Source organism: Ascaphus truei, chromosome 1, assembly GCF_040206685.1.
Source record: "Ascaphus truei isolate aAscTru1 chromosome 1, aAscTru1.hap1, whole genome shotgun sequence".
NCBI lineage: Eukaryota > Metazoa > Chordata > Amphibia > Anura > Ascaphidae > Ascaphus > Ascaphus truei.
This window is the reverse complement of record NC_134483.1, coordinates 195,723,878-195,748,094: the sequence shown is the minus strand read 5'-3', so window position 1 is coordinate 195,748,094 and position 24,217 is coordinate 195,723,878. Positions and strand designations below refer to the sequence as shown.

At 45.8% G+C, this 24,217-nt stretch overlaps 1 protein-coding gene across 4 annotated transcripts in view; it reads right to left on the bottom strand.

Moving 5' to 3' along the window:
* The window catches only part of SYK (spleen associated tyrosine kinase), a 217,347-nt gene that overhangs the window by 154,131 nt on the left and 38,999 nt on the right, over positions 1-24,217 (bottom strand). The gene's annotated exons all lie outside the window — the stretch shown is intronic.

The window sequence follows — 24,217 nt, the reverse complement described above, 5'->3', positions numbered from 1 at the left end:
CACCTTTCACCATGGAGCCAATAAGGCTTACAGCTTTCCCAGAGAGGAGAGATACATTGTTGTGCGCTGCAGTGAGGAAGCAGAAGAAGCTGGGACACAGACAGGGGAGGGTGGGTAAGTTTAGAGAGAAAGTGGCTCATACACTAGGCCAGACATTCCCCCCTTAGGCCCCAGCTAGGCCCCAATCACCTCAGCTTGTGGTTACTACAGGGACTCCCCTTAGACAGGGACAGGGTCCTGTAGAACCCAGACAAGTGAGGGTACAGCCAGGAAGCGCGGATCTCCTGGTATTGCTGTGAATGTGAATCACTCTCTGCGGCTGCAGAGACAAGAGACTTCCTAAAGGGGTCACTCCATGTGGGAGCCACCCACCGCCAGGCAGAGTTACAGGACATCGCTGAGTAGATCACAGAGCGGCGGATCCTTTGTGATGTGACTGGGGTAGGTATCGTATTTTAAGTGCACCAACCTACCGGTACATCAGGCGCTGATCCTGCCTATAGGTTTTGGGTTTCTTAGAGGACTCGTGGGACTCTGGGTACACGGTGTTGGGGAGGAGTAAGGTGTAAGGGCATAGCCCAGTTAGGGGCAAGGTTATAGCTGCCAGCTAGTGGCAGAGGGTGACACGGCTGTGTTGCTATGATTATGTGATGTTATTGATTTGCCCATATAGTAAACAGTTATATATATATATCTAGTGTATGTGTTTCATTTGAATGTGTCCTGCGAGGAACAACTCCCACTCTGCTGGGAGCCATCGCAGGTGGAGGCACTGTACCATATAGTATTGTTTATTGTTCCAGAGGATACACCCCAGGCTCTCACTGGCGGAGGCTCAGCCCTCCTGTGAGCCTAACAAGTAAAGCACCACACCGGTAAAACATATAGATTCTCCTCATATGCACCCTATCTGCGATTGGGAGGGGGAATATGGGTTAAAACTGCATACTCTTTACAATTTTCCAACTCACAGAAAAGCAGGACAAGGGTTAAATGTCTAGGCACTGTTTTGATATTACTGGAAACTGAACCACTTACACTGTAAAATAAATGTGCACGTACTTGAGTTTGGCAGCAGAACTGTTTATTGCCTTGTTGCACATACATCCATATAGGAAGTACTTGACTTGTGAGAAGGAATACAGAGAGGAGCCCTATAATCTAAGCCCTTAGTAATAACTTACTGTAATGCCACTAGATACAATATAGATGTACTAATTGCTGAGGAAAGTATTCTCACATTTTCATTGAGATCACTGCATCAAAATATGACCTACTATATAAGTAAAAATGGTTGTTTTCCTTTCTGCACCTTAGATTCAAGATAATATGGCAATGTGCATTATATGAAGTGCACAATTTTTTATACCATGGCCTATTTATTGATATTTTTAGAATTTGAAGATACCGTCTCGCTAAGTCACTAATGGCACTTTGTGATTCCACCCCTTATTATCCTAACAAAGGTATAATGGTTACAGGTATGTTTTTTATTTAAACACTGTTTCAATAATCATCATCATCATCATCATCATCGTCATCGTCATCGTCATCGTCATCGTCATCGTCATCGTCATCATCATCACCATCATATGATATGATAGGAAAGGATATATTTTCTCACCAAGTTAGCATTTTTTTTTAAAACCATAAAGTCAATCAGGAGGTACTATTCTGGTGTTAAATCCATAGGATAATATGGCATGTTACAGCTGAAGGCATATTCAGCATACTAATTTCAAATCAACTCAGAAACCATGCTGGTTTCATTAGTCTACTTGCTCTTGACTCCACTTTGCTCTCCTCCCTCTTGCCTTTCTAACCCCAGACCTTGACTAAATTGCTACACGTATGCTCTACTCCTGAATTCGCTCCTCTGAAGTCATATGGAGGAAATGTTATACTCTCACAGATTTCCTTTATTACACATGTATCCTATCCTGGTTCAACTCTGCCTTCTCCAGGCAAAACAAACCTACTTTTCTCCCTAAATAACACTCACAAGTCTACCCCACGCCACCTCTTCTCTGTCTTGGACTCTCTACTCGGATCATTGTCTGTTACCTGTTTTAATTCCCCATCTCACCTCAGAACTTTGCTGAATACTGTACAGTATTTAAGACGAAGGTGGATTCCATTTGGCAGGGCATCCCCTCTGCATCCTCCTCATACTCTACACCTCTTCTTCTTATCTTTCCTCCTGACTTCCTTGACTCCTTTTTCTCTGTCACAGAAGAAGTGTGGCTGTTGATCTCACCCTCTAACACTTGTCCTCTTGACTCCATTTCTTTCCATCTCCTCAAATCTCTTGCTCCCACTCCAATTTCTATACATATTTTCAACTCCTCTCTCAGCTCTGCTACCTTACTCAACTCCTTTAAACATGCAAGAGTTATACCTTTACTCAAAAACAGCAAGTTTAACCCTACGTGTCTTACAGTACTATCACCTTGTCTTCCTCCTGCCTTTTGACTCTAAACTCCTTGAACACCTTGTATTCTCTATCTTGCTCCACTTTATTACCTCCTATTCTCTCCTAGATCCTCTAAATTCTGATCCACTCAACTCCACATAAACAGCTCTCACCATAATATGTACTGACCTAATGCTGTCAAAGACCATGCTTATATCGCTCTTTCTTCAGCCTTTGATACTGTGGGTCACCCACGTCTCTTTCACATTCTCCATACTCTTGGTATTCATAAGATAAATGTATCGTGGATCTCCTATTATCTCTTCCATGTTACTTTCAGTATCTTGTTTGGCAAAACTTCCTCCTCCTCTGTCGATCTCTCTCTGGGCATGCATCAGGGGTCTGTCCTGTGACCTCTCCTCCTTTCTCTGTACACACTCTCTACATGACCTTATTACATCCCTTGGGTTCAAATATCATATCTATGTCGATGACACAAATTTACCTTTCAACTTGTGACCTTACACCTGCTGTACAGACCAAAGTCTCTGAATCTCTCTCCGCTATATAATCCTGGATGGCCCTCCACTGATTCAAATTTAACATGTCAAAGACGGAGCTCCCCATACTTCCTCCCAAGCCTGGCCCTACTACCCCATCTCCATTTTCACAAACAGGCTGGCTAGGAGTCACATTAGACTCCTACCTTACATTCTCCTTACATTACATTCTCCTTACATTAACAATGTAGTTAAAATGTCCTCTGTAACATTGCAAAGATACATACTTTCTCTGTTGCTCTACTGCTAAAAGTCTAATGCAGGTCCTCATTCTATCCCATATTGACTATTGTAACATTCTACTGTCCGGCCTTCCTTCCTCTCACATGTCTCCCCTACAATCTATCCTAAACGCTGCTGCTAGAATCCCTTTAACCTCTCCTAAATATCTCATAGTCTCTCCTATTGAAATCCATCTGCTGGCTTCCTATAAAATCATGTATTACTTTCATAATTTTCATTCTCTCATTTAAGGCTATAGACTCCTCTTCCCCTCCTTACATCTCAGCCCTAATTTCTCGCTATTCTCTGGCCCGACTCTTGTGTTCTGCGCAAGGATGTCTCCTGTCTACCCCTTTGTATATAAAGCCCTCTCCCGCCTAAAATCTCTCTCACTCACTGCCCCACACCTCTGGAATGCCCTTCCCCTCAATATCCGGTTAGCACCTTGCTCTCCACCTTTAATGCCCATCTTAAAACACACCTCTTTAATGAAGCATTTGGGGAGCTCCGCTGGCTGAAACTATACATCTCAGATGCACAGACCTTGATCCCTTGCAGACACACTTACTATAACACCCTCCTACTGTCTCTGTAAGTTCTCCCCACTTACATAGTAAGCTCTACTTTTATGTATGAAGCCCATATTCCTATTATGTCATGTGCGTAACTGCTGTAAAGCGCTGTATGTACAGGTACATGGATGGCGCTATATGAATAAAAACATACATACATACATACACATACTGTATGTTGGGAAATAAAATCTCACAATCATACATCTGTAGTTTCTTTGATTTACATAGTTTTTTTGTATTCCTAAAGATTTCTTTATTGCAAGGACATACACCAAAGGTAATAAAGAAATCTTTTTATCAACTTTTGGATCCAGCCACCATCATTTTTTCAACCTTCAATCCCAACCAGCTGTGCTCTGTTTGCATCCCCCTCCTGGGAAACTATCTTCCTGATGAAACAGAAAAGCAGCACGCTGACAACAGGATCTTTGGCTACCAAGTGTGAGTACTTCGAACTACAATCAACTCTTACTGTACTGTGTTAATCATTTGCAGTTCTATCAGTCTAGTACCAGGGGAATATCTCAGGACATTAGGAGTTGGTGGGGGCTATTTGTCCATTTACATTGGTCACTTGGTCATCCCACCGTTTTATCCTTTATTCTCTGTTGAAATAGTTCCCCACAATAGGAGCAATATATGACTGACACACTGGTTAGCAATCTCATACTGATTATATACCTGCTTTTACGGTTGGAATTTGGTTACATTATTATGACCTGAATTATTTACATCTCTTTTGACAAGATGTTTTATGCTCACTTTTTTGGAGCACAGTTATGGATGCGCTGCTCCAATTTTTCTCATCTATGATACAAGTTTACATAAAATCATTTAAAAACAAATCCAAACAAACAAAGATGTTACAGACAGAATATATTTTTAAATATTACTATTGACCTAATGTGATCAATTTCCGTAATGGTTTGCGCACCATAGTTTGCACCCTGCTTTAGAGCATGCAAAAAAACTAGATTTCCTCAGCACTCACAAACAAAAAGTATTTACAGGAGTTAAGTTACTGTATAATCCCAAAAACAGGAAAATATGTAATAATAAAAATAACAGTTTTAATTGTCAATGCATAAAAATATCACTGTGGAAAGTACAATATCAAAGCGTTATTATCATGCATTAACAGCAACAGAGGTCTGAGATTCCCCCTGGTTTGACAAACTGCTCATTACCATATGATTTGCATATGAGTAAGCCTAAAGTCCATTAAAATGATCGTTCCGTTCTTCTAAAGGAAATGCCAGGACAGCGCAGCGTTAAGCACCTTTGGGTAGATGCATTACGGATATCGATATGGTAAATTGGCATTAGCGGAACGTTAAAAAAAAGGGTGTGTGTGCCGAGCACGCACATTTCAAGTGAAACTTCTTTGCCTTTTGTCAGTGAAATGGTACAGGCATACCCCGCATTAACGTACGCAATGGGACCGGAGCATGTATGTAAAGGGAAAATGTACTTAAAGTGAAGCACTACCTTTTTCCCACTTATCGATGCATGTACTGTACTGCAATCGTTATATACATGCATAACTGATGTAAATAACGCATGTGTAACAGGCTCTATAGTCTCCCCGCTTGCGCACAGCTTCGGTACAGGTAGGGAGCCGGTATTGCTGTTCAGGACGTGCTGACAGGCGCATGCGTGAGCTGCCGTTTGCCTATTGGGCGATATGTACTTACTCGCGAGTGTACTTAAAGTGAGTGTACTTAAAGCGGGGTATGCCTGTATTTTGATTTAGATGTTTTATTTTGAATGAAAGATTTTGAGAGTATAATTAAAATTTTAGTGACAACATTTTCTGTTTAGTACAAATAAATAAGGTTTAAAATATGATTCGTTATGAATATTTTGTACGCAAGCATAAAGCATTACAAAGTAATTAGATATGTGTGTAACTCCTGAGCTATTAGTTAAGAGTACAGATGTATTTACTATAGATATGTCTCCTTTGTAAACCTGTGCATGTTCGTCTAACGGCCCAAATCAAAAGCACACAAGGTCTGCATATTGACCCCCTTCCCTAGATGTACATGGGACACAACCTGCCAATTAGAGAGAGGTGTTTGTGTGTGTGGTGTCCCCGTCCGTCATGCGCAGGTGGTTATGGCAGTTTCTGCACATGTGCAGGTGGCTCTAGCTGCTTCTGTGCATGTGCAGCTGGTGCTGGGCACGTCTGTGCATGTGCACATTTTGTTTCCCTATTTATATGCATGCGTGAGCGGTGTCGGTCACAGCTGCACATGCACGCGTGGCGACTGTCACCTCTGCGCATGCGCGTGGCATGGCCACTTAAACTGGCACATCTGCGCATGCGCTGCAAACGGCCGCTACTACTCCTGATATTCACATCAATGTGCATGCGTGGACATTGATAATCACTTGTGCACATGCGCAGGCATTGTGGGTCACTTCTGCAGGCTGATTCTGCACATGCACAGTCCCTCACTTCCATTACAATCTTTGTCCCCATACAGACTTTTTTTCACTATGAGATTTTTGTAGGTGCCACTGCCAGCTAAGAAGTTTCACTTAAAAAAAATTAGCAACCTTTTGAGGATATATCTCTATGTTTGTTAATTAAATAAGCCAGTTTTACTTATTTGAATCCCATTTAAAATAAACATATTTGCCTTTCTCCAGAGCTTCTGAATTCAAGTACATCAGTCACTTATGTTTGAGCATTGATGGCATCATTATTACTTTACAAACAATGGATAAAACAAAAACCCCAATTCATATCGTTCATTGAGCACAGATAACCAGTCTTATTACCAAAAGAACGTAGATACTGCGAAGCTGGACTCATTCATTTTATCTCCAGGGACCCCCTACTTCTGGAGAGATACTTACCTTCCTAGAAGGTGCCGGTAGCCGCTCAGCTAGCAGGGACCATGTAATGGCCACGTTTCAAAGGTCCTGCGCCCTGCGGGCCAATAGGAAACCGCTTCCACATGGTGTGGCAGCTGTAAAAAGCAGAGACGTACCAGGGGGGCGGGGGGGTTGTGGAGAGGGGTGGTAGGTATCTCTGGAACCAGGGGTTCCCTGGAGCTGAAATGAATTGGGTTCATAATAATAATGAGATCCCCTGCTTCAACCCTATGTTAAACAATAAATACATTTGCAAAACAAAATTGCCCGTTTGGATTGCTCCTTTAAGGTGAATGAATACAATGCAATATTTTATCAACAAACCATACCTTAGCATTGCCTAGCATTTCTATATTCCACAAGCATCCCACTGATAAAGTGACTGTATACAATTAAGCACAGCAGCAGTGAGCTGATCATAATAGAACTGAAAACACAGCAGTTTCTTGCAGCCAAGTGGGAAGAGTTGGCTACAGAATTTTTACCAGCAGTCACGTTTTGTTTTTCACTTTGCCAAATTTAGATATAGATATTGAATCATATTTTAATGATGTAATCATTTAAATGATTTAACTTTCCCAATTATTTAGCTTCATAACAGTGTTTTATTTTAAAATAATAATAATAATCTGACTGCAGGTGGCATTTTAAAGGAACAAAAATTACAAAAGATTTATATGTAGCACCTACAGTATACCCCCACCCTCTGTGAGATTGGGTCACTACCTGTATGTTCCATGGTGCTTGCATACCTGTGAGGCAAAGGAGGGCTGAGTTGCTCCGCAATGGGGTGGGGAGAATCAGGACAGGCTTTTAGGATACTTCATTCTTTGGCAGCGCCTCCAGTCAGCATGGATCCTGGGACCTTTGCAGGATGGACTATGATGACACTATGTTCTTTCCAGGCAGTAAACCACACCTTGGTATAGTTCAACCCGTATTTATTGCACTTCATATATTCAGTTACAGCCTCTTTGCTTCCCCTTGAAGGTTACTTTAAGGCTTTAGGCCCATCTAAGTTTCCTTCTGGTGCTCCTGTATCCCCTTGTGGGATACAGGGTAGATGTTGCCCACGCCACAGGAGGAGGGAAGAGACAAGAGACACACTGACTTCTGGGAGAGTGCCAGTATATATACCCTGGGGTTGGGCTAGTAACCCTGTCCCATAAAATGGCAGGTCAGACACTGATAGGCATCATACATTTGCATACGACTCAACCAGTATCCTCCCCCAGGCTGACACTCTCAGGCTGTTGCTAGGCCCATCTGGTGGCAACTCTGGTGGCGGGGTAGCAGTAGGTAAGTTCTTAAAAAGCACTCACCCAAGCTGTAGGGCCCAGAAGAGAGCCTTCTTTTGGCCCCACATTGCGTACCAAGTGTAGCTCCATAGTAAAGTCGGAATCGGGTTAGTCGGACACCATTTGCAGATTAGGATAGAACAGTTAGTACACCATTTCTAAGTAATGGTTGGTGGCATCGCCTGCGGATCCCTGACCCAGCGCTGTTAGCTTGCACACCAGGGTGTATAGTGTTCACAGCTCTTCGGTGCTCATGTTGGGATTAGGCCAGTGGATCCCCTCTCGTCTAGGGCATAAGTAGGGCACTCGACAGGTCACGCAGTGTGTCATTTCCTGGAGGTCTCCCTCTGGTAGGTTACATACAGGGCAAACTCCAGACATGAGAGTTGTCCTTGAGTCCTCATTGAGTCCTCATTGTCCTTGAGTACTAGAACTCCGTCAGTGAGTTCATAAACTAACTTGGTTGATCTCGTCAGCCATCTTGTAGTAAGGCAGCTTAGCACACACATCTGTAGCTCTGAAGAGTACATGTGCATCTGGCTCCTCACATCCTGTTGTTCTGTTGGGCACACCCAACTCCTCCCCCTGGTGAACTCGAGCATCTAATCGGGAGCAAGAAGGGGGCATGGTATCAGCATTTTGCACCAATTCTGTTGATGGTGCAACAGCAAAAAGCTTGTAACTGCATGAAACTTTTGCAAATTAACATGAGGCTTCCCGGTTTCGACGGGAACCACCATTTTGGTAGTAGCACAATGTCATGCGGCTCCCAGTTCTCTGGAACCACCATTTTGTGACCACACACTGCTGTTTTGAGTCCCGATTTTCATTGGGAACCTCTGCTAGCCTCACTGTAGGTTCTCCTTAGAGGGAATGCTATCCCTGGGCAGGCAAAACACCCGTTTAGCACACCGTACATGCTGGCAATCAGTCCAGTTCTCTGCGATATTTTGTGCTTGAAACTGCTACTAGTAAGGTGGTAACTCCTCAAACGGAGGTTTTGGGCAACCCTTACCTACAATCAAGGCCCCCCCCCTCCCTCGGACGATACCTATGTAACCCTTTTTGTGAACCGGCTGACCCACCCAATCCCACATTGGCCCCTCGTGGTCTAACCGGTCCCTTTCCCTGCAACACACCTGCTTTAAAGGACTACTGGTACTGCATAACCTGTGTGGCTCCAGGAGATCTGAGCCTCCGCTAGCTGGGAGCCTGGGGAAACCCTTACCCTTACTTGGTGCAGCGCCTCCACTTACCCAGGATCCTCCGTGAGGAAAGATAGCCCTGAGTAAGAAATACAATAACACTTATAAATAAACAATACTAACTCTTTACTTAACACACATATAACACATTACATAACATAACCATAACCAGATGCTCTACCCGCATCACATCAACCCAATGTCTGGTGTACCCCACCCAGTGTCCTGTGATCACCCCACACCCAATGTCTCGTCCTCCTACGAAAGGTCGTGGGTGACTGCGCAGTCACTATTTAAGCTAGGGCCCAGTTGGTGCACTTAGAATATGGGAGATACCTTCCGAGCACTCCGATGCTCGGGACCGCAACACACTTTCTTCTAAAAGGGTCAGACGTCCGTCTGATCCTATTCCAGGTACTCTGCCGGTGGACCCCAACGAGGGTCCCACCGCTCCACGGGACTACAACCGGATCACGGCAACACCAACCGCGTGGGAACAGCAACCGCCTCCCTATCAATACCTACTACTAGAGTGACAGCAACCCTAACCTAGGGCCTGTCCCTGAAGAACCCGCAACCTGGGATGGCTTGGGGAAAACTCCTAGGGCCTGTGGACAATAACCGCCCCCCCTTCCCCTAGCTACCCAGTCTCAACTGTAACTGCTAATCCTAGCAGCCCAACACACCTGCAGCCAACATTCAGCTTACACTGTCAGCCTGCAGGGATTCACACCGTGCACGCACACTGCACGCACTGCGCACAGCACATGCAGCGACACACACCCAGACAGCTGCAATCACACACAGCCACCTGGATCCCGCAGCAATCCCACTGCTAGCACACCGTGCCTCTTTGCCAGTGCCCACAGCACTCTCCGCTGTGGCACTGCCAAACTAGCACCTTCCACACTCCAAGGGTCACCTCCCTAGCTAAGGCGTCCCTCCTCAGTCTAAGGCGTCCCTCTTCAGTTACCCCCTACCCTTACCCGGGAATTGGGGCCTGCCTGGGGATCTAGGGAGAACCCTTACCTGATGCAGGAGCCACGAGCTCCCTGCACCCTTCCTACTCCTTCCTCTGCTTCTTCCTAACTGTCTGTCGCAAAGCCCGGGAAATGTATCTCTTTTCCCGGGCTGAGCTTCCTTCAGCCCTATTGGCCACTAGGGAGCACCTGATGCCTGTCTCCCTAAGCCTCCTGGGAATTGTAGTTCCCAGGGGCTGCCTAAAGCATTGGGGCCGCGTGCGCGCTTCCCTTGCGCATGCGCGAACCCCTAATGGCCGCCTCACTCTCTCTGCTACCTTCCCTACTCTCGCGCGATCTCTTCCTGCTCTAGGGAACCCATCGCGCGCTTCTGTCCTACTGCGCATGCGCGAGCTAACGCGCAATGGCGGCGCACTCTGCCTAAGCCGCCGAGCCGGTGGCAACGCGATCGCGGCCCTAGCGACGGCCCGATCGCGTCCCCGGCAACCGGCCTGCACCGCTCCCTGCACTGGCCCCCACCCTCGCGTTCTCCCGGCGGGTTCACCGCTGCCTCCGGCGGCACCCACGACCACCGGTAAGCGCGGAGGGAGGTCAGGGAGCTAAATTTTACCTCGGGGCTCATTCTCCCCCCCGCAGAATCCCAACGCCCTCGCTTGGGTAGCAGCCATACATGTGGTTATATAATGGAAAATGCATTGTAAACAGTACATTATACACACGCAATTTCCCATTTGTACCCAACATCATTCCCGCATGGATACCCGAGGCCAGCTGAGTCTAAGATTGGAGTGCCCCTAACAGACTGGGTGAGGGTATCCCACCTTGACTCCTGTGAGTCTTTTGGAGCTCAAGACCTGTCCCTTCTGTCAAAACACCGCCTCCCCCTCGCGAAAAAAATAGTACGGGGTCCTGGGTATGGACCCTTTCCGGTTCCTCCGGTCTCGTCTCACGGGAGACAGGGAGGCTCAGTCTCTTTCCTCGATCCACCACATGGCGAACATAGCGCTCCATCGCGCAACTGGGAGAGGCCACAATTACCAGAGCGGTCTCAACAGAGTCTTTGTCCGCTCCAACAATCCCTTTAACGGTGACTTCGTCCGCGGACGGCACCACTTCTTCGGGTAGGCCCGTTTGGAGACTCCTCGTGCAGGGTTATGTGTCGCTCCGGTCCGCTACACCGGATACCTTCATGAGGTCGGATTCGTTCCATAATCCGCAGAGATCTTCTGGGGGAGACACCTCCACCAGGATGCGATGACGGGGTGAGCCCATCGCCCGGGTGACCCTACCTTTGGAGTCACCAGGCTCCACGATCACCGGGGAGCTCACACCCGACACCCCTGGGGCAGTCAACTTACCCCCTTCGTTGTCGGCAGGTACTGATCCCAAGCCTGGGGCCGCTGGTACCTCGGTGGTAGGCCGGACTGGCCGTTGCAGGGCACACGGGCCCACATCATGGTCTGGATCAGTGGAGGTGGTTGCCTCGGTGACCTCACTGGAGTGGTCCGCCGGCAGGCGCATCACCACGCTCGGTTGGTCGCTGGAATCACCACACATGGGCGGGGGTACAAACACCTTACCCTGGCCTTCCGGAATCGGTGGTTCTGGTCTCGGGGGTTCCTGCTCGGGAACCGGGTCTGGAACCGACATCTGGGGTTCTGACATCTGGAGCTCCGACATCTGGAGCTCCGCCTTCAGCGGCTCTGGCTCCGCGTCTGGAAAGTTCATTTGGGCACACGGGCCCTCCACCACCTCCATCGCTGAAGTGGACAAATCAGTAGCGGCTTCACCCACCTCGGTAGCACCATCAGGCGCCGCTTTCTCCGCAGGGTCCGCCATCAGAGGTTCTGGCTCTTCCATTGGCACGTCCTCTTTGAGAGGGTCTGCAACAGTGGTCTGGACACACGGGTCCTCGGCGGCCTCTGGAAGTGGAACAAACTGGGGACACGCATCACTTACTTCAGGAGAGAGGTCCGGCTCCTCCTCTTCTTCATCGGCTGGTTCCGCCGCCTTGGGCCGGACAGGCTTTAGGAACCAGGCCCCGCAACACTCACATTGGGGCTCCCATGCCAGTGCCTCCCTCCGATTACAGCCACATTTGAGGCTCCAACACTGGGTAAATGTCTCTCCATCCACCTCAGTTGACCTGAAACCTAACTGTAACTGAGATGGTTCAAGTCCATCTTTAAGGGCCCCACTTAGGCAGGGGCACATTAGCATTGTGACCTCCATTCCTGGCAAATTCCAGGGCTCATACACATCCGGGTGTAACCCCTGGCAGTCTCTCTCATCCTCGGGGATGGAACACTCCATTTCTGCAACAAAGTCCTCTGCCGCTGGCGGTTTGGGTTGCAGGAACTGCGCCGCACAGTCAGGACACTTAGGCCCTTGGGTCAGCTCACCAACGGCACACTCACAGTCATTCCGACGGCCGTGCAGGCATTCTTCCCCGTCTACCACGGTCATCGTGAAGGCGACGGCTAACTCAGGGGACCCGTCCGCCCAGCCACCAGTCGCTTTCCAGTCTCTTAATGTACATGGGCACACCACCATTGACAAGTCTAAATGGGGGGCCCGTATGATCCTATACAGCCAAGGGTGTTTTTCTTGGCATTCCTTGCTTTCTTGAGGGGGAACAGAAATTTCTGATTTCTGCTCACGACACTCCCTCCCCCTGGTGTACTTTAGAGGAAAAGCAGCACAGTCTTTTGGAGAATGTTGTAAACTCTGTTCTGAGTTACTCACAGTGTGGTGGCGGGGCTCTGGCTTTCCCGCCAGTCCTGGGAGAAGGGTTGCAACATTTTCCAGCGCGGCCGGGAACTTAGCACGTGGCTTCCTCCGCCTTGAGGGCTTCCCCATGGCGGAACAAAAATAGGACACAAATCTAGAAAAACACGTACAGGGCACCCCAGGTCTGATCTCTCAGCAGCGCTTCCAAATGTAACCCTTTTTGTGAACCGGCTGACCCACCCAATCCCACATTGGCCCCTCGTGGTCTAACCGGTCCCTTTCCCTGCAACACACCTGCTCTAAAGGACTACTGGTACTGCATAACCTGTGTGGCTCCAGGAGATCTGAGCCTCCGCTAGCTGGGAGCCTGGGGAAACCCTTACCCTTACTTGGTGCAGCGCCTCCACTTACCCAGGATCCTCCGTGAGGAAAGATAGCCCTGAGTAAGAAATACAATAACACTTATAAATAAACAATACTAACTCTTTACTTAACACACATATAACACATTACATAACATAACCATAACCAGATGCTCTACCCGCATCACATCAACCCAATGTCTGGTGTACCCCACCCAGTGTCCTGTGATCACCCCACACCCAATGTCTCGTCCTCCTATGAAAGGTCGTGGGTGACTGCGCAGTCACTATTTAAGCTAGGGCCCAGTTGGTGCACTTAGAATATGGGAGATACCTTCCGAGCACTCCGATGCTCGGGACCGCAACACACTTTCTTCTAAAAGGGTCAGACGTCCGTCTGATCCTATTCCAGGTACTCTGCCGGTGGACCCCAACGAGGGTCCCACCGCTCCACGGGACTACAACCGGATCACGGCAACACCAACCGCGTGGGAACAGCAACCGCCTCCCTATCAATACCTACTACTAGAGTGACAGCAACCCTAACCTAGGGCCTGTCCCTGAAGAACCCACAACCTGTGATGGCTTGGGGAAAACTCCTAGGGCCTGTGGACAATAACCGCCCCCCCTTCCCCTAGCTACCCAGTCTCAACTGTAACTGCTAATCCTAGCAGCCCAACACACCTGCAGCCAACATTCAGCTTACACTGTCAGCCTGCAGGGATTCACACCGTGCACGCACACTGCAAGCACTGCGCACAGCACATGCAGCGACACACACCCAGACAGCTGCAATCACACACAGCCACCTGGATCCCGCAGCAATCCCACTGCTAGCACACCGTGCCTCTTTGCCAGTGCCCACAGCACTCTCCGCTGTGGCACTGCCAAACTAGCACCTTCCACACTCCAAGGGTCACCTCCCTAGCTAAGGCGTCCCTCCTCAGTCTAAGGCGTCCCTCTTCAGTTACCCCCTACCCTTACCCGGGAATTGGGGCCTGCCTGGGGATCTAGGGAGAACCCTTACCTGATGCAGGAGCCACGAGCTCCCTGCACCCTTCCTACTCCTTCCTCTGCTTCTTCCTAACTGTCTGTCGCAAAGCCCGGGAAATGTATCTCTTTTCCCGGGCTGAGCTTCCTTCAGCCCTATTGGCCACTAGGGAGCACCTGATGCCTGTCTCCCTAAGCCTCCTGGGAATTGTAGTTCCCAGGGGCTGCCTAAAGCATTGGGGCCGCGTGCGCGCTTCCCTTGCGCATGCGCGAACCCCTAATGGCCGCCTCACTCTCTCTGCTACCTTCCCTACTCTCGCGCGATCTCTTCCTGCTCTAGGGAACCCATCGCGCGCTTCTGTCCTACTGCGCATGCGCGAGCTAACGCGCAATGGCGGCGCACTCTGCCTAAGCCGCCGAGCCGGTGGCAACGCGATCGCGGCCCTAGCGACGGCCCGATCGCGTCCCCGGCAACCGGCCTGCACCGCTCCCTGCACTGGCCCCCACCCTTGCGTTCTCCCGGCGGGTTCACCGCTGCCTCCGGCGGCACCCACGTCCACCCGGTAAGCACGGAGGGAGGTCAGGGAGCTAAATTTTACCTCGGGGCTACACCTATCAAAACTTTTACGGTACCCCGTCTGAATCCTGACCCCCTAGTCTCCTTCAGGGACTCCTGGCCCGCGGTAACTAGACACCCACTCCAGACGCCCTATGTGCCAGTCCGCAGGGTGACTTAGAACAAAACATGTAGCTTATTGTCTCAACCAAAACATCCTTTAGGGCAGTGCAGGCTGCAGCTCTTGGTAGATGAAAATCCTCTTGACACCACACCTGTCCCCCTCACTTCCTTTAGCACTGGAACTGAAAGTGTACTGGCTTTTTATGGTTTCTTCTGCTATGAAAACCTGTCCTGATGAGAATGCATCTCAGCAGCGCCTCCATTTGTAGAACCTTTAACCCCACCCTCTGTGAGATTGGGTCACTACCTGTATGTTCCATGGTGCTTGCATACATTTGAGGCATCAGGAGGGGTGAGTTGGTCCACGATGGGGTGGGGAGAATCAGGACAGACTTTTAGGATACTTCATTCTTTGGCAGCGCCTCCAGTCAGCATGGATCCTGGGACTTGTGCAGGATGAACATGCTGACTCTATGTTCTTTCCTGGCAGTAAACCACACATTGATATAGTTCAACCGGTACTTATTGCACTTCATATATTCAGTTACAGCCTCTTTGCTTCCCCTTGAAGGTTACTTTAAATCTTTAGGCCCATCTAAGTTTCCTTCTTGTGCTCCTCCGGTATCCCCTTGTGGGATACAGGGTAGATGTTGTCCACTTCACAGGGGGAGACAAGAGACAAGAGATACACTGACTTCTGGGAAAGTGCCAGTATATATACCCTGGGTTTGGGCTAGTAACCCTGCCCCATAATAGGGCAGGTCAGACACTGATAGGCATCAAACATTTGCATATGACCCAACCAGTATCCTCCCCCAGGCTGACATTCTCAGGCTGTTGCTAGGCCCACCCCTGGATATAATAAGTGTATCAAAGGCTGCAATAGCAAACAGGGCCTACATGAGGAATTAACCCCTCCAGTGCCTTACCCCAGCAGGACTTATAATGTTAGGACCCAGAGGAAGAGGTAGAGGCCAGAGTCTACGTTACATATAGAAATACTGCATTGTGATAGAAGGGTCAAAAACATGACAAAACATCATTTTGTCTAATAGGAGTGAAACATTTGTACTGCATTTTGTATGCATACTAAGTGAGTCATTCGTTCATTTAATGAGCACATTTGCATAGATATGAACTCATGGTCACTCCTTCAGAATATATTCCAATAATTTGCCACCTTTTATGATGATATAATGATCTAATAAATTGTTATAAAAGAAAGCCATGTCAAAAACAGAGTAAAATAATACTGAAATATGTTTGTAATAAGATCTAATTTCAGTTTGATGTTTGTTAGGATAACTCATTTCTATATTCTCAATGTCTGTATAGACTGTCGAGAGATAAATCTGTAAATTCAACCTCATTATACCATTTTTAAGACTGCTGCTATCTTCCAGCGTGTCAGACAGTTTAAATAAATTTGCAAACAAATGAGTGTTACAGCAAATTAATTTTCCAGATAATGTTCATGTGTTCATTTTAACAACTGCTTAACTAGTATCTAATGAGAATGCAGACAAATGTTATGCTTCCCATAGCTGATAATGTATAGCTTAAGAACTGGAAACTCAAACATACTGTATAAAATTAGAAAATTATTTTCAAAGGCTGTATTTTTCACATGTTCCTAAAACTTGTGATCAATTAGTTTATTTCCACTGCAGCCTAAAACAAGGTTGGATTTCTGTTTGCATGGAAAGCATTTAAATGTACAGTATAAACTTCACGTAATATTTCTTAGCAATCTTTCTGTATACACTGTCAAGATAATACCAAATTCATACAGTATATACTTGATTGCATGATAATACATATTTATATTTTAACATGTTTTAGGGCAAAGGAAAAATTGTAGTGTTTGGATTAGCGGGAGAAATTGAGATTACTGTACTCTAAAAATCTGAAAGAACTGTTCTATACAATTATAGTATACTATATGATGGCTCAAAAATATTACCACAGCCAGGACAGTGACATGTATTGGTTCACCAGCAATGTCATGAGTGGCTGTTAATGATCAATAACGTCTACTTATATTTTATTGGATAAACCGGTTAGCCTGGTACCGTGGCTACGACTTTCCACTTATTTATATACAGTAGAAGTTAGATGTGCATGTACTGTATACAGTACAGTATGTGAAGATTGTACTGAGTAATTTTTAGAACATGCTTTAACAATAAATGAATATTAACTCTCTCTTGTACCAGAATTCACTAACCTATGTTATTGGTTCCTGCGTTAGCTTCTGTTGACTTGAATGGAAGTTAACGTAGGATCGAGGTGTGACAACCTCTATCGGAGCTTAGTGAATCTCTTCCAATATTGCTTGTCGTGCATTCTATACCCACCTGTGGTCATTTGGTATCTTTACAATAGTCCAACAGAATAATCATGGAAACATACTGTACCTCAAACCATATTAAACTGAAATAAACGACCTGTACCTCACTTCATATACAATTACTTTATAGGGACACACACATATGCATGTTGTGTTACTAAATTAACAATTTCTCATTTAAAAAATGAAAAACAAATGAAGGAAAATGACCAGCATCAGTTATATCAGGTAATAACTGTTGTCTTAAATGATCTTTGTTTATATTTTTCATTTGTATTTTTTATTTTGTATGAATATTGAGACAGCATAGACAGAGTACTCTTTGTATTAAAGCAATAACACGATTAAATAGCAGCTTCTTGAATAGGGGTTCAGAGATTGATTTATACTTGCTTAGCACAAAAGGAGGAAACATACTGCTGCGGCCGAGTTTATTCGAGCATTTGCCCGTTCTCGGCCGCAGCAGTAACCTGGCGCGCGCCGGAGGGTGACGGGCGCGCGCCGAAGCAGCGGAGGAGCACCCTCCGATCGGGGCTTTCTCCCTCCCGCTGCCGGGTCCGCCGGGTCCCCCGGAACCCCCTGCCGCCGTCCCCCACATCGCGGGACACCAGGGCTCCCTCGGGGAGCCCTGGACGCGCGTGCAGGGGGCGCAGGCACCCGATGACGCGTGACCGCGCATCGGTGATGCGCGGCACGCTGAGGGAGTGCGGCTAGCACGCCGGGGCATCCCCCGGCTTGCGGTGCTAGCCGTGCTTCAATAAAACGTGCCGCCAGTGTATAGGGCCTTATTCAGAAAGCCTCGATAAGGCCCTTATCGAGCACTCATCGACCAAAATGGCTACTCGTATTCAGAAAGCCTCGATAAGTGCTCGATAACGGCCTGTATCTACGCAAAATTTTATCACCCACAGAAAATCGCCAACTGAGCGGCGATCAGCCGCTTATCGACCATTTTCGGAGGGTTGATAAACTCGCGCGATTCAGAGACCCGCGAGTCGACTGTCGCGGCCTATCGCAGCCCTAAAAAGCGTTCTTCTCCCCAAATCCAATACACCACAAACTTTTTGGTAAATTGGTGGGGAGATGGCCTCGATGAGCTGCGATGTGTCGGGACTTAGAAAAAATCAGGCCCCTTCCCTGCCTCGGATTGATGCCGGGGGTCTACGGAGCTGATAGCCATTAATAGCAGCTCCTGACCCCCCCGGCATGCATCCGAGGCAGGAAACATGCATGTACAGCAACTTCATTACCTTAGCGGCTAACCGCTAAGACCGTTAAACACCCGTGCCAGGCTTACTGTAAGAAACATACAATACAATACTGTGGCTAGCGAGGTTGGGTGAAGGGGGTATTTGGCCCTTAGTGCTGTTTAAGCATTGCAGGGGAGTTGAGGGGGGAGTTAACCCCTTCATTACCTTAGCGGTTGATACCGCTAAGGTAATAAAGGGGTTAACCCAACCGCTACCCAACCGCAAGGTCTAAACACCCATCCTTAGGGCTAATACCCCTTTCACCCACCCATGAGGCCTAAGCACCCACCCCTGACTGACTATACTCACCCTATACCCATTGAGTAGTATAGTGGTACATCATACCCATATAATAATAATATGGGCATGATAAGCCTCTATAGCACTCAATGAGCACCCTAATCACAATACAGTAATACACAAGACACACATAAAAAAACCTAACTAAACTCCAAAAAATCACACGTCACTAAATAAAATCAGTAGCCAGCTAATACAATCAATACAATCAATTGCAACATCAACAATGAATTAATTAAACCATTTACCAATCAAAACAATTAGTTCCGAAACCAACTCAAAATGAATAGTAACGCTAACCAATCCAAACAATGAATTACTCCAACATTAATGAATTTAAACAGTAAAATAGAAAGAAAGAAATTCTAACAATATCTGAACTAACCATAAAACACATTAGCTAACATAATATAACATTAAGTACAAACGAACACCAATCGCAAACCTTTAATTACATTAAGCATGAAAAAACAATCAATCACATCCACATAATAAATGAAATGCAAAAAATAAACAGCAATACCAAGCGACAAATGCCCCCCAAATATTGGCATAATAATGTATTAATCTGTACCCTAAAGAGGTACAGATTAATATATTATCAGTCAATGTGCCTTCCCCAAAAAAATCAAAAAACACATCCAAAGAATAAACCAGTAAAAAAAGACATTTACAAACATTGAATATGTTACTTACCATTAGAAGCGGTGGCCCTCCGACTCCCGGGGTAACAGGAAGCTCACGTACCTTGAAGGCCTCCAACAGCATCCGATGCCATCCGCCATGAAGATCCGGCTCAGGTACCCCATCTTCTTTTTTCTTTCTTAACTCACCTTCTTCTATCTCCATCTGTAACCATTTCCCCACATCACGGCGGCGTTTCAGCCAATCAGGGCGAACCAGCCGTGTGACATGATGGCCGCGCCCTGCCACATTCCCCCACCGTCTTGATCTTGTCTTTCCTCCTGCAGCTCAAGCACAGACCGCAGGTCGTGGCTTTCACCAATGCATGCACCGCCAGGCGTGCATGCAGCAGCTGACACTGGGGCCGTAGCCTAATGAAGAGAACCTGGGTAGGACTGCTGTGAATTACCGGACACAAGTGTACAGTACTGTCTCAAGCAGCAGCAAAAGTCTTTTAGAGGAAGCTGAGCTATCTGCAAACCTCATGGTGGAGGAATCCAAAGTGCACGGGTCTTATAACATGCTGAAAACCAGTCCTGTTGTTCATCTGAATATGCTACCCCCCCCACCCCACCCACCTGGGAGATCTTGCCTAGGCTACAGGTCCATGTGGTGCTGGCTACCTGTGAGGGTCCAGGAGAGATGAGCTCCCGCAATGTTGTGGGGAACAGGACAGGCTTTAGGTGATCCTCAGGTTCTTTTCATTTGGTGACAACACCTCCAGTCATAGCAGGCTACAGCAGAGCTGCAGGCAGTCCCTGCCATGACAGTCTTTTCTCATATACTTCAGCCCAATAGACTGCGACTTAATCAGAAGTATATAAAAGGGATATTTATTTGGTGCAGCCACTGCAGATGGTTTTACAGCGTTTGCATCCCTGTGGAGAATGGGTTCCAGACCCCTGGATGGTGCGGGCCAGCAGATCTTGAGCTCATCAGCCCCAGAAGGGGCTGAGCTCCTCTCCCTTCCCCGACTGGGAAGGAATCCAACTCAGACTGACTCTATAATTTGGAATGCGTCCTCCCTAATGCAAAAAGGGAAGGGCACAGGGTATGCACCATGATTGGCTGCAACACAGACCCAGTGTCACCACTTCTCCTGCCACTCAGGGAGGCTGCGTGAGGGGGGTAAACCCCACAGGGTAGCCTGTCACTGTCTCTAGCTATCAGAACTTACGTGACAGGAAGGCAAAAAGATAGTCTGGACCAGCCATGGCTATATGAAAATATGTGCCTTTTTGGAGAATGATGTGTGAGCATCCCAAAGAAGAATGTTTTATATGTACCCAGTTAAATAAAGTTCATAAACAGTTCCTGGCGCTCTCCATTTTATTTCACTCATTAAACCAGCCTGCACTGACATCCAGCACCCTGAGAACAAGGTAATATGCTAGCACCTACACACCCACAAGTAATATTGCTTAAAGAGACACTTGGAACTATTTTGGTGTGATCCTTTCCTTAACTGGGGGGATAGAGGTGTTACACAGGTATAAAGGATAAACAGGCAATTGAGCTTACTGAGCATTTCTAAATGTGTACAAGGCTTTCATCTGCTCTTTACTGTATCTCAGGTAGGTTTCAAATGAACTGATATACTGTAGTAAAGTCATATGTTGACCATGTTAAACTTTAAAGCAACAGTCCCCACTTTTTAAAATTGTACCTAAACCTCGTGGTCCACCAAAACTGATCCGTGATCCCCTGACCCGAGATATTTGTAGTTTGCCGTGCCTACTGTATGTTTTTCCTAATGATGTTGCAGCTGTCCATTGGCCTCGTCTGACACCAAGAATACTTGGCTGGTTGAGAAACTGCCTGTATCTCACGAATCAGGGAGTCGCCAGGAGTTGGGGCATGGTGGACTGTCTCTGAGGGACCCCCCTGTTCAGGTAATATAAACAAAACATACTGTACTGTACTCTCCCAGAGTGTCCTTCCCTCCAAAACAAAAGAAACGGTGCAGACTGTTTCAACAAACAGAAGAATTTTACCATACCAAGATACATTTTTAACAAATTAAAAAGAAGGTTCAATCACTGATATTAATACAACTGTTTTTGACATTGAAAGTCAATACAACTAATGACATCCAGAGCAGAACAGTAGTGATCAATTCAAAAGTCTAGAAGTTTGTTTGCATGAAGTCCAGAACATTGTTTAAGCAGAGCTTCATGTCTGGTCTGATCCGGATATGTTGAGGCCAAAATTGTGGCTTTAGTTATATTCTGTGCCCAGTAATAGAACTAAACCTGCACTTTTTTTGGCTTCCTATTCATGCGTACTAGTTTTCACATGTTTTTTTTTTCAAAGCGAGCTGACATTGTAAAAACCACACAAAATGCCCAAATGTATTTTACAACTGGCTGTGGTACAACTTTAAAACAGAGAAGCTTTTCTCATACCGTATATAATTGTAGCAAGCTGACCACATGTTTCTGTAGTGGACACAAAAAATGTCCTGTATGTTTCATGCAAAAAGCATCTACTTATAACACCATACAAGTAGTACCCTACTCACTCACCCTTGTGTTGTTTGCGGTTTAACCCTTTGGGTGCCTATGGAGGTAGCTACTACATCATGGGGTCTGGCCCCCCAAGGGTCCCATGACATACCGTCATAATCTGATTGAGGATCGAGGACGCGTTAAGGAGCACAGAACTAGATCTATCAGGAAGATGAACGGAAGAGGACTCCTTTTCTATTCTGTCATCAGTGGCGGAGAAAATCACACGATGGCTGTGAAAAAGTGATCAATGCCCCTCCAGCACTCAGGGGGTTAAAATTCAGCTAAGGCATCTAAATTGTGCATTGGAGACATTATGTGATACCCATAGCAGTAGTTGAAAAAAAAGGGGGGAAAAATTACCAAAATGTAATTTAAAGAGAATAAAAGCTTGATCTGTTTATTTTTATTACTACAGAGAAGTGCAACAAACGGCAAATTGCACATGATTTTGTTGCACATAACATTAATTACTTACCATAGGCCAGTATTCATTTTTACACTGTTCCCCTACAGTATGTACATGTAGATCAGTAGTTACAAATGTCTTCAAATGTTAATGAAATGTTACTGTAGGTCATGCCATATCTGTCATATACTGTATATGTGTAATTATACAGGATATCCGTATTAATATAGTTGAAAAAATGATCGTCTCCAAGAGCAACGAAAAAATATAAAATAACGGAATATGTTGCTTTGAATAACACTTTAGCATTTTAGACAATTCCATCCCTACATTATAACGATGGTTTTTTACTTTAAAATACTTTTCTTGAAATGCCAAGCCATTTATACTGAAAAAAAATTCTATACATATTATGTAGTAGTAATCATTTTTTTGTAGCTTATTAAAGGAATAATTTACTGTTGAATGAAGTATACATTCTAGAATACATGAAAATTACTTTAAAAAAAATTAGTTCTATTCCATATTAGTCTTATTACAGGTCAAGCTCTCTTTGTGAGAGAATGCTTCTGTAAGTTACTTTTTTGTGGTTTCGTTAGAAACCGCCTCCAAAGAAAACTGACTTCCGAGTCTGAAGAACAATACAAAAGATAATACACTGCGTTTTTGTGAAATCATATTATGCAGCATTCTAATATTTTACTATTTTAAATACAGTAGTCTCATTAAACCTCAAATGCCTTACACATGTTAATGCAATTCTTCTTGATTTAAAAAAAGAAAAAAGAGAAAAAAAGAGACGTTGAAATATTTATCAGATGTGAAAGAGTTGAATGAGGAGAAATTCCCTTTGTTTTAGAAACAAAATTGCAGAATTGTAATCACCAATCTAAATTACACCTCTATACTGTATATCCAGGAGAGGTAGAGAGTGACCAGTAAATATGGACAATACAAATATGGACATTGTTCATAATGTAATACAAACTGATGCTAGTCACCAGAATTAAAAGTACTAGCATGTTTCACTAGTGGTATTCCGAACCCAGTGAATTCTCTCCTATAGGCAGACAGAATACTCCATGTGCGTGAGGGGAATTTTTATGATCTGTAAAGCACACTGAACTTTCCATAATTTTTTTGGAGAACTTGACCTGTGATAGGCAGCTCACCAAAGCATAAATACTTAATACTATGACGAGGTTTACTGATACACTCTACTAACAGGTCTATTCTAATTATTTGAAATTCAGGCTATTTGTTATTGCCTTAAATATAGGTATTTAAAATCTGACATTTATATAATAGTGATATTGTCACCGAAGACACGGTAGAGGCCTCATGCGTTTCCAAGGCATTCATTTAAATGCCTTGGGGGAAGAGTGTGGGGCCTCTGCAACCACCGCATCCACAATTTGCGCATCCCTGCTGTAGATCAAGGGGTCTATTTCATAATGCCCCCTGGATATAACACTAGGGCAAACCCAGAATAAAGAAACACCAGCACCAGATTCCTCATAGAAAGGGGATCCAATTAAAAGGAATTTGAGTGTTTCTTGTGGTACATTTCGTGCAATTCTTTTTCACTTGGATTTGTCCTCATTTTTCATCTAGCGATAACCCCTAAAGGCTGATGTAGCAATATCTCCTTTCTGCAAAACAGGGATAATACAAGGGCCAATAAACTGGACTAGATTTGTCAAAGAAATTCCATTCCATTGGAAGCAAAAAGGTGTATTTACTAACGTCGCCCGACTGCAAGCTGGGACCAAACCAGTGATAAAATCGCACCATACGGTATTTATCAAAGAAAAGGAATC